The following is a 12,261-nucleotide window of genomic DNA, read 5'->3' as shown; positions in this document are numbered from 1 at the left end:
TGTGCTTTAAAACCACAACCTATTAAACTGGGATGAGTTTGCAGGTAAACTTAGATCTCATTATTGTATCAGTTTCTGTACACACACATGCTTCCTTACCTTATATCTGTCTGCAAAGTCCAAAGGCCAATACTTTAGAGAGAACAATGGAAATTAAAATTGTATTACTTATCTCTTCTATGCCTCACTGTGAGTTAAATTTATTTTGCTGGCTATGCTTACATAGCTTGTCAATAACCTATACTTAAGTATAGAAACTTTCAGTATAGGTGGGGATACCACCGGCTAAATCAGCTATTTCAAATGCTGAAATAAGGGTAAAGGAACAGCACTCCAGCAAGTAAAATGGATAATTGGGAACAAATTAAAGGGTAGAAAAAGTTTAGGTAAACTATCCCCCTATTAATTCCTGTAAAACTGTAAAATTTAATAGCTTTTACTTAATCTTTACTTAATCTTTTCATGTAAAATACATCTATAACTGTTGTTCAAAAAAGTTAGTGCAATTTAATTTTTATTAGACATGTGCATTTGTTTCGGACAAATTCTGAATTAGGACGAATTTTGACTGATTCGGATGCATCCGATTTGCCGAATCGGCACATCCTGAAAAATTCCAAAAAAATCTGAAAATTAATATATACGTATATATGTTTCCGAATTTTCGGATCCATTATTCATATTCAGAATTTTGAAATGTTTCCTGATAAACCGCAGTTCCCCAACACTAAGTATAACCCCTAAACCACCATTCCCCAACATCATTGAAACTAACTAAACCTATTAACCCCTAAACCGCACATCGCTGACACAAACGAAACCTATTAACCCCTAAACCGCACCCCCCACATCACCGACACAAACTAAACCAATTAACCCCTAAACCGCAGCCCCCAAAATTAAAGTTACAATTATTAACTAATATTACCTATCTAAATACAAAGTAACTTACCTATATTAACCCCTAAACCTAACACCCCCTAACCCTAACACCCCCTAACTTTAACATAATTAAAATATAACTAAATTAAAGTTACAATTATTAAAGGGACAGTCTACACCAGAATTTTTATTGTTTTAAAAGATAGATAATCCCTTTATTACCCATTTCCTAGTTTTGCATAACCAACACAGTTATAATAATATACTTTAAACCTCTGTGATTATCTTGTATCTAAGCCTCTGCAAACTGCCCCTTTTTTCAGTTCTTTTGACAGACTTGCAGTCTAGCCAATCAGTGACTGCTCCCAGATAACTTCTCGTGCACGAGCACAGTGTTATCTATATGAAATACGTGAACTAACACCCTCTTGTGGTGTAAAACTGTTAAAATGCAATCTGAAAGAGGTGGGCTTCAAGGTCTAAGAAATTAGCATATGAACTTCCTAGGTTAAGCTTTCAACTAAGAATACCAAGAGAACAAAGCAAAATTGGTGATAAAAGTAAATTGGAAAATTGTTTAAAATTACATGCTCTATCTGAATCATGAAAGTTTATTTTGGCCTAGACTGTCCCTTTAACTAATAATACCTATTTAAATCTAAATACAAAGTAACGTACCTGTGAAATAAAACCTAAGCTAGCTACAATATAACTAATAGTTGTATTGTAGCTAGCTTAGGTTTATTTGTATTTCACAGGTAATTTTGTATTTATTTTAACTAGGTAGTTAGTAAATAGTTAATAACTATTTACTAACTACTCTACCTAGTTAAAATAAATACTTACCTGTGAAATAAAAATAAAACCTAAGTTGCCTTACACTAAGTCATATCATTACAAAATAAAAAAACTACCATTACAAAAATAAAAAAACACTAAAATTACAAGAAATAAAAAAAAAACTACCATTACAAAAAATAACAAATGAAATTATCCAAAACAATAACAATTATTCCTATTCTAATACCCATTAAAAAAACACACCCCAAAATAAAAAAAAACAACCTAATCCTATAATATAAAAGGCCAAGTCTGTTTCTCCAAAGCTGTCATGCACAGTAGAGACAGCACGAGGACAAACACACCTGGCCTTACATGACATGCTGTTTGCGATGAAAGTGGGCGTGGCTGGGCGGGAGCGTGGACATGGCCAGACATGGCCGGGGCGTGATCGGGCGTGACCGGGACATGGTGGGGTGGGGCGTAGCCTGGCGCAGTCGGCACGAGAGAGAGGGGAGAGAAATAGAAAGAGAGGGCGAGAGACAAAAAGAGATAGGAAAGAGAGAGGGAAGAGCAGAAGAGAGGGGGAAGAGCAGAAGAGAGGGGAAAGTGCAGAAGAGAGGGGGGGAGAGCAAACGAGAGGGGAAAGAGCAAAATAGAGGGAAGAGAGAGAAAAAGAGAGGGGGAGAGAGCAAAAGAGAGGGGGAGAGAGAGCAAAAGAGAGGGGGAGAGAGAGAGCAAAATAGAGGGATGGAGAGAGAGAGCAAAAGAGAGGAGAGAGAGACAGAGCAAAAGAGAGGGGGAGAGAGAGCAAAAGGGAGGGGGGAAAGAGAGAGCAAAAGAGAGGGATGCAAAAGAGAGGGATGGAGAGAGAGAGAGCAAAAAAAGGAGAGGGAGACAGAGCAAAAGAAAGGGGAGAGAGTGCAAAAGAGAGGGGGAGAGAGAGCGCAAAAGAGAGGGGGGAGAGAGAGAGCATAAAAGAGAGCGCAAAAGAGAGGGGGAGAGAGAGAGAGCAAAAGAGAGGGGGAGAGAGAGCACTCAAAGAGGGGGGAGAGAGAGCGCAAAAGAGAGAGAGAACACAAAAGAGAGGGGGAGATTGACAGCGTAAAAGAGAGGGGGAGAGAGACAGTGTAAAAGAGAGGGGGAGAGCGCAAAAGAGAGGGGGAGAGAGGGAGCAAAAGAGAGGGGGGAGAGAGAGAGCAAAAGAGGGGGAGAGAGGGAGCAAAAGAGAGGGGGGAGAGAGAGAGCAAAAGAGAGGTGGGGCGAGAGAAAGCGAAAAAGAGAGGGGGAAAGAGCACAAAAGAGAGGGGGAAAGAGCACAAAAGAGAGGGGGAGAGAGCACAAAAGAGAGGGGGAGAGAGAGCAAAAGAGAGGGGGGAGAGAGAGCAAAAGAGAGGGGGGAGAGAGAACGCAAAAGATAGGTGGAGCGAGAGAGAGCGCAAAAGAGAGGGGGAGAGAGTGCAAAAGAGAGGGGGAGAGAGCACAAAAGAGAGGGGGAGAGAGAGAGAGCAAGGGGTGGGACTGCTGTACTACAAAAAATTGCCCGTGTGAACGGGCTTTAGGACTAGTCTATAATAAACTACCAAGGGCCCTTAAAAGGGCCTTTTGGTGGCCCATAAAAGGGCCTTATGTAGGATATTAGCCCTAAAGTTAACAGCTCTTTTGTTACAAAACAAAACAAACACCCTAACAGTATACAAACCCCCACCCCCCAAACCCACAAAATAATAATAAAGTAAAACCTAATCTACCCATTTCCCTGAAAAGGGCATTTGTATGGGCATTGCCTTTAAAAGGGCATTTAGCTATTTTGCTGCCTAAGCCCTAATCTAAAAATAAAAACCCACCCCAAAACGAAAAAAAAATTACACAAAATAACAAATTATCAAAAATTATAAAAATTATTCCTATTCTAATACCCATTTAAAAGAAGAAAAAAAACACCCCAAAATAAAAAACTCAATCTAGAATAAACTACCAATGGCCCTTAAAAGGGCCTTTTGTAGGGCATTGCCCTAAATATATCTGCTCTTTTTCTGAAAAAAAAATCACAAAGACCCACTAACATTACAACCCCCCCCAACCCACAAAATAAAAAAAAACTATCTAAGAAACCTAATCTACCCATTGCCCTGAAAAGGGCATTTGGATGGGCATTGCCCTGAAAAGGGAATTTAGCTCTTTTACTGCCCAAACCCTAATCTAAAAAAAAAAACACCCCAAAAATACTTAACATTAACCCTTTTTTAGGTATTCACAGTTGTTGAAGTCCCGCTTGAACGATCTTCATCCCGGCGACTTTATCTTCATCCAGGCGGCTCCATCTTCATCCATCACGGGACCGGCATCTTCTTCATCCCTGCTGAAGTGGAGCGGCGATGCACGGAGGCGAAGATCCAGGCGAAGGTCCAAGGCGGAGGTCCATCGATCCGACGTGGAGGTCGTCTTCACGCGATCGTCTGCCGCACACGAGGATTAAAATGCAAGGTACCTCTTTTATACTGGGGGTACCATTGAATTCATATTGGCTGAACGATTTGAATCAGCCAATAGGAATTAGGGCTGCTAAAATCCTATTGGCTGTTCAAATCAGCCAATAGGATTTAAGCAGCTCTCATTCTATTGGATGATGATGAATGAGAGCTGCTTAAATCCTATTGGCTGATATCTTTAGGGCAATGCCCTACAAAGGACCTTTTAAGTTTGTTTTTGTTTTTAAATGGGTATTAGAATAGGAATAATTTTTATAATTTTTGATAATTTGTTATTTTGTGTAATGTTTTTTTTTTTAGTTTTGGGGTGGGTTTTTATTTTTAGATTAGGGCTTTGGCAGCAAAAGAGCTAAATGCCCTTTAAAGGGCAATGCCCATACAAATGTCCTTTTCAGAGCAATGGGTAGATTAGGTTTTACTTTATTTTTATTTTGTGGGTTTGGGGGGTGGGGGTTTGTATACTGTTAGGGGGTGTTTGTTTTGTTTTGTAGCAAAAGAGCTGTTAACTTTAGGGCAATGCCCTACAAAAGGCCCTTTTAACGGCCACCAAAAGGCCCTTTTAAGGGCCCTTGGTAGTTTACTATAGATTAGAGGAGCATCCTCTTCAAACGAAGTCCAACTGAACAATGAAGGTTCCTTTAAATGACGTCATCCAAGATGGCGTCCCTTGAATTCTGATTGGCTGATAGAATTCTATCAGCCAATCGGAATTAAGGTAAAAAAAATCCTATTGCCTGATGCAATCAGCCAATAGGATTGAGCTTGCATTCTATTGGCTGATCCAATCAGCCAATAGAATGCCAGCTCAATCCTATTGGCTGATTGGATCAGCCAATAGCATTGAACTCCAATCCTATTAGCTGATTGCAATAGGATTTTTTCTACCTTAATTCCGATTGGCTGATAGAATTCTATCAGCCAATTGGAATTCAAGGGACGCCATCTTGGATGACGTCATTTAAAGGAACCTTCATTCTTCAGTTGGACTTCATTTGAAGAGGATGCTCCGAGTCGGATGTCTTAAAGATGGGGCAGCTCCGCGCCGGATGGATGAAGATAGAAGATGCCACCTGGATGAAGACTTCTGCCGTCTGGAGGACCTCTTCTTCCCGGCTTCGGTGAAGACTTCTGCCCGTCTGGAGGACCACTTCACCCGGCTTTGTTGAGGACTTCGGTCCAGTTGGGTGAAGACTTCTCAAGGTAGGGTGATCTTCAAGGGGTTAGTGTTAGGTTTTATTAAGGGGGTATTGGGTGGGTTTTAGAGTAGGGTTGGGTGTGTGGGTGGTGGGTTTTAATGTTTGGGGGGTATTGTACTTTTTTTTTACAGGTAAAAGAGCTGATTACTTTGGGGCAATGCCCCACAAAAGGCCCTTTTAAGGGCTATTTGTAATTTAGTATAGGGTAGGACTTTTTATTATTTTGGGGGGCCTTTTTTATTTTATTAGGGGATTAGATAAGGTGTAATTAGTTTAAAAAACTTGTAATTATTTTATTATTTTCTGTAATTTAGTGGGGGGGTTTCGTACTTTAGATAATTTTTTTAAATTGTATTTAATTGTATTTAGTTTAGGTAATTAATTTAATTATAGTGTAGTGTTAGGTGTAATTGCAACTTAGGTTAGGATTAATTTTACAGGTAAATTTGAATTTATTTTAACTAGGTAGCTATTAAATAGTTAATAACTATTTAATAACTATTCTACCTAGTTAAAATAAATACAAACTTACCTGTAAAATAAAAATAAACCCTAAGATAGCTATAATGTAACTATTAGTTATATTGTAGCTAGCTTAGGGTTTATTTTATAGGTAAGTATTTAGTTTTAAATAGGAATTATTTAGTTAATTGTAGTAATTTTATTTAGATTTATTTAAATTATATTTAAGTTAGGGGGGGTTAGGGTTAGACTTAGGTTTAGGGGTTAATAACTTTATTATAGTGGTGGCGACGTTGGGGGTGGCAGATTAGGGGTTAATAAGTGTAGGTAGGTGGTAGCGACATTGGGGGCGGCAGATTAGGGGTTAATAAATAAAATGTAGGTGTCGATGATGTTGGGGGCAGCAGATTAGGGGTTAATAAGTATAATGTAGGTGGCGGCGGTGTCCGGAGCAGCAGATTAGGCATTAATATAATTATGCAGGTGTCGGCGATGTCAGGGGCAGCGGATTAGGGGTTAATAAGTGTAAAATTAGGGGTGTTTAGACTCAGGGTTCATGTTAGGGTGTTAGGGGTAGACATTAAAAGTATTTCCCCATGGAATCAATGGGGCTGCGCTGGGGGAGCTTTACGCTGCTTTTTTGCAGGTGTTAGTTTTTTTTTCAGCCGGCTCTGCCCCATTGATTCCTATGGGGAAATCATGCACAAGCACGCTTTGCCAGCTCACCGCTACCGTAAGCAGCGCTGGTATTGAGGTGAGATGTGGAGCTAAATTTTGCTCTCCGCTCACTTTTCTGCGGCTAACGCCGGGTTTCTAAAAACCCGTAATACCAGCGTTGTCTGTAGGTGAGCGGTGAGGGAAAACTGCTCGTTAGCACTGCACACCATTACCGACAAAACTCATAATCTAGGTGTTTGTATTTAGATTTAAATAGGTATTATTAGTTAATAATTGTAACTTTAATTTAGTTATATTTTAATTATGTTAAAGTTAGGGGGTGTTAGGTTTAGGGTTAGGGTTAGGGGGTGTTAGGTTTGGGGGTTAATATAGGTAAGTTACTTTGTATTTTGATTTAAATAGGTATAATTAGTTAATAATTGTAACTTTAATTTAGTTATATTTTAATTATGTTAAAGTTAGGGGGTGTTAGGGTTAGGGTTGGGGGTTTAAGGTTTAGGGGTTAATATAGTTTAAATTACGTGGTTGCGATGTGGGGGTTGGTGGTTTAGGGGTTAATAGGATTAGTTAGTATTGGCGATGTTTGTGAATGGTGGTTTAGGGTTAATAGGTTTAGTTAGTATTATTGATGTTTGTAAATGGCGGTTTAGTGGTTAATAGCTTTAGTTAGTGTAGGCGATGTGGGGGTGCGGTTTAGGGATTAATAGGTTTAGTTTGTGTCGGCAATGTGGGGGGGGTGCGGTTTAGGGGTTAATAGGTTTAGTTTGTGTCTGCGATTTAACATAATTTTGTTTTGGCAAACGCTGGAACATTAGCTAGAAATAATGATTCGGTCCGTAATAAAGATTCAGTCCGACATTAATAAAAATTCGGTAACGGTTTTGAATGCATCCGAATTTCGGAATGACACAAATAAATCCCGAAACCGAATTATCGACACATACCGAATTATTACGAATGTCTCTAATCTAATTTTTTTACGGCCCGAATCGATATGAAATGAAGCAAACCAAATTTTTTTCAATCACGCACAAATCTAATTCTAATTCCTTGTGAGGGATCACCACCTACTGGATAGTTCTGATAAAACATTTATTCTTAGATTTTTATTTAAACAACTCTTTGTAAAACCTCTAGCCAGTACACCAGCTGGATTGCCCTGCAGGTTTGTTTGGGGGAGGCAAGAACAAATTTCTGCAATTCTATTAAAGGGACATTGTACACTAGATTTTTCTTTGCCTAAATGTTTTGTAGATGATCCATTTGTATAGCCCATCTGGGAGTGTTTTTGTAACAATGTATAGTTTTGCTTATTTTATAATAACATTCGGCTAGATTTAGAGTTTTGTCGGTAACGACCCGCGTAGCTAACGCATGCTTTTTTTCCCCCGCACCTTTTAAATACCGCTGGCATTTAGAGTTCACAGAATGGCTGCGTTTTCAGTGCGTTAGGCTCCAAAAAAGGAGCGTAGAGCATAATTTACCGCCACTGCAACTCTCGATACCAGCGGTGCTTACGGACGCGGCCAGCTTCAAAAACGTGCTCGTGCACGATTCCCCCATAGGAAACAATGGGACAGTTTGAGCTGAAAAAAAACCTAACACCTGCAAAAAAGCAGCGTTCAGCTCTTAACGCAGCCCCATTGTTTCCTATGGGGAAACAGTTTCTAAGTCTGCACCTAACACCCTAACATGTACCCCGAGTCTAAACACCCCTAACCTTACACTTATTAACCCCTAATCTGCCGCCTCGCTATCGCTGACCCCTGCATATTATTTTTAACCCCTAATCTGCCGCTCCGTACACCGCCGCAACCTACATTATACTTATGTACCCCTAATCTGCTGCCCCTAACACCGCCGACCCCTATATTATATTTATTAACCCTTAATCTGCCCCCACAACGTCGCCGCCAGCTACCTACAATTATTAACCCCTAATCTGCCGACCGGACCTCACCGCTACTATAATAAAGTTACTAACCCCTAATCCGCCTCACTCCCGCCTCAATAACCCTATAAGAAATAGTATTAACCCCTAATCTGCCCTCCCTAACATCGCCGACACCTAACTTCAAGTATTAACTCCTAATCTGCCGACCGGACCTCGCCGCTACTATAATAAATGTATTAACCCCTAAAGCTAAGTCTAACCATAACCCTAACACCCCCTAAGTTAAATATAATTTAAATCTAACAAAATAAATTAACTCTTATTAAATAAATTATTCCTATTTAAAGCTAAATACTTACCTGTAAAATAAACCCTAATATAGCTACAATATAAATAATAATTATATTGTAGCTATTAAAGGATTAATATTTATTTTACAGGCAACTTTGTATTTATTTTAACCAGGTACAATAGCTATTAAATAGTTAAGAACTATTTAATAGCTACCTAGTTAAAATAATTAAAAAATTACCTGTAAAATAAATCCTAACCTAAGTTACAATTAAACCTAACACTACACTATCAATAAATAAATTAAATAAAATACCTACAATTATCTACAATTAAACCTAACACTACACTATCAATAAATTAATTAAATAAAATACCTACAAATTAAATACAATTAAACCTAACACTACACTATCAATAAATTAATTAAATACAATACCTACAAATAAATACAATTAAATAAACTAACTAAAGTTCAAAAAATAAAAAAGAACTAAGTTACAAAAAATAAAATAATATTTACAAACATTAGAAAAAGATTACAACAATTTTAAACTAATTACACCTACTCTAAGCCCCCTAATAAAATAACAAAGCCCCCCAAAATAAAAAAATGCCCTACCCTATTCTAAAATTAACGAGCGGCTAATCTTCAAGACCTCCAGCGCGGATCCATCCTCTTCTTCCGACAACTAGATGACAAATGAAGGTTCCTTTAAGGGACGTCATCCAAGATGGCGTCCCTCGAATTCCGATTGGCTGATGCAATCAGAATTAAGGTAGGAAAATTCTGATTGGCTGATGGAATCAGCCAATCAGATTCAAGTTCAATCCGATTGGCTGATTGGATCAGCCAATCAGATTGAGCTTACATTCTATTGGCTGATCGGAACAGCCAATAGAATGCGAGCTCAATCTGAATGGCTGATTGGATCAGCCAATCGGATTAAACTTGAATCTGATTGGCTGATTCCATCAGCCAATCAGAATTTTCCTACCTTAATTCCGATTGGCTGATAGAATCCTATCAGCCAATCGGAATTCGAGGGACGCCATCTTGTGGTGTGGTGAAGATAAGGTAGGAAGATCTTCAGGGGCTTAGTGTTAGGTTTATTTAAGGGGGGTTTGGGTTAGATTAGGGGTATGTGGGTGGTGGGTTGTAATGTTGGTGGGGGGTATTGTATGTTTTTTTTCCAGGCAAAAGAGCTGAATTCTTTGGGGCATGCCCCGCAAATGGCCCTTTTAAGGGCTGGTAAGGTAAAAGAGCTTTTCTATTTTAATTTTAGAATAGGGTAGGGCATTTTTTTATTTTGGGGGCTTTGTTATTTTATTAAGGGGCTTAGAGTAGGTGTAATTAGTTTAAAATTGTTGTAATATTTTTCTAATGTTTGTAAATATTTTTTTATTTTTTGTAACTTAGTTCTTTTTTATTTTTTGTACTTTAGTTAGTTTATTTAATTGTATTTATTTGTAGGTATTGTATTTAATTAATTTATTGATAGTGTAGTGTTAGGTTTAATTGTAGATAATTGTAGGTATTTTATTTAATTAATTTATTGATAGTGTAGTGTTAGGTTTAATTGTAACTTAGGTTAGGATTTATTTTCCAGGTAATTTTGTAATTATTTTAACTAGGTAGCTATTAAATAGTTCTTAACTATTTAATAGCTATTGTACCTGGTTAAAATAATTACAAAGTTGCCTGTAAAATAAATATTAATCCTAAAATAGCTACAATATAATTATAATTTATATTGTAGCTATATTAGGGTTTATTTTACAGGTAAGTATTTAGCTTTAAATAGGAATAATTTATTTAATAAGAGTTAATTTATTTCGTTAGATTTAAATTATATTTAACTTAGTGGGGTGTTAGTGTTAGGGTTAGACTTAGCTTTAGGGTTTAATACATTTATTATAGTAGCGGTGAGGTCCGGTCGGCAGATTAGGGGTTAATAAGTGTAGGTAGGTGTCGGCGACGTTGAGGGGGGCAGATTAGGGGTTAATAAATATAATATAGGGGTTGGCGGTGTTAGGGGCAGCAGATTAGGGGTACATAAGTATAACGTAGGTGGCGGCGGTGTGCAGTCAGCAGATTAGGGGTTAAAAAAAATTATTATAGTGGCGGCGATGTGGGGGGCCTCGGTTTAGGGGTACATAGGTAGTTTATGGGTGTGAGTTTTATGAACCGGCGTTAGCCCAAAAAGCTCTTAACTCCTGTTTTTTTTCTGCGGCTTGAGTTTTGTCGTTAGATTTCTAACGCTCACTTCAGCCATGACTCTAAATACCGGCGTTAGAAAGATCCCATTGAAAAGATAGGATACGCAATTGGCGTAGGGGGATCTGCGGTATGTAAAAGTCGCGGCTGCAAAGTGAGCGTTAGACCCTTTAATGACTGACTCCAAATACCAGCGGGCAGTAAAAACCAGCTTTAGGACCCCCTAACGCTGGTTTTGACGGCTACCACCAAACTCTAAATCTAGGCGATTGTCCTGATTTTCAGACTCCTAATCAAGTCCCAAAGTATCAGATGTAGACTGAAATCTACAGATCCTTGCTTCCTCCGTAATCTGTATTATCATATCCTGGGGAGGGGGTGTCTGCTCTTCCTGCTTTATCGGCCGCCCCTTTCATTGGGTGTCCCAGACTAACTTCATCAACATTGCTAAACTGTGAGCTTCTAAGTAAGTTTTTAAAAGGTTAATGCTGGATTTTTTGGTTTGGAATCTGAACATACTTTTCTTTCTATTAGTGTCTATTACATGCAGGTATATTAAAAAGTGTTGTATACTGTCCCTCCTGTAGGCTGTACAGTACACAAAAACAATGTTATAAAACAATTATAATGTAGATGTTCAGTACTCTGTGTAAGACACAATTTATGCTGTTCATTTAGCTACATTTTTAAATAACCACATAGAAGCCTTAGCAATTCCATAGGAAGTGCACATAGCTTGATCTCTCCAAAGGCTAAACTTCTGTTTCTTTTCCAAGCTCCACAGAAAAATATGAAATTTAACCTGTGTGTCCAGTACAGGTTGTGGCCCATAACGCATAATTTTCCCTTACACCGGCATTACAAGTCTTGTCGGTATAGCAGTACCGCAAACCTTTTAGCCTGTACCACAACGTCAGTCCTGCACTCCTAAAAATGACGTTTTTCAATGGGATTCCCATAGCGCCGGTATTACGAGTTTTGCGGTGAGGCTAAAAAGCGAGTGTTACACTCTAAAACGACAAGATCTGTACCGCCATCTAAAGTCAGTAGTTATGAGTGTTACGCTACAAAGCTGTAACATAGAAGGTCATAACTAAAGTGTTAAAAAGTACACTAACCACCATAAACTACCTATTAACCCCTAAACCGAGGCCCTCCCGCATCGCAAATACTATAATAAATTTATTAACCCCTAATCTGCCGCTTCCGATATAGCTGCCACTTTAATAAAATATTAACCTCTATTCCGCCGCTCCCCAACATTGTCACCAATATAATAAACTTATTAACCCCTAATCCACCCACATCGCCCCCCCTATACTAAAGTTATTAAGCCCTACACCGCCGCCACTTTACTAAACCTATTAA

Source organism: Bombina bombina, chromosome 1 (genome assembly GCF_027579735.1).
Source record: "Bombina bombina isolate aBomBom1 chromosome 1, aBomBom1.pri, whole genome shotgun sequence".
In the NCBI taxonomy this organism is placed as follows: Eukaryota; Metazoa; Chordata; class Amphibia; order Anura; family Bombinatoridae; genus Bombina; species Bombina bombina.
Note: the sequence above shows the minus strand (reverse complement) of the source record.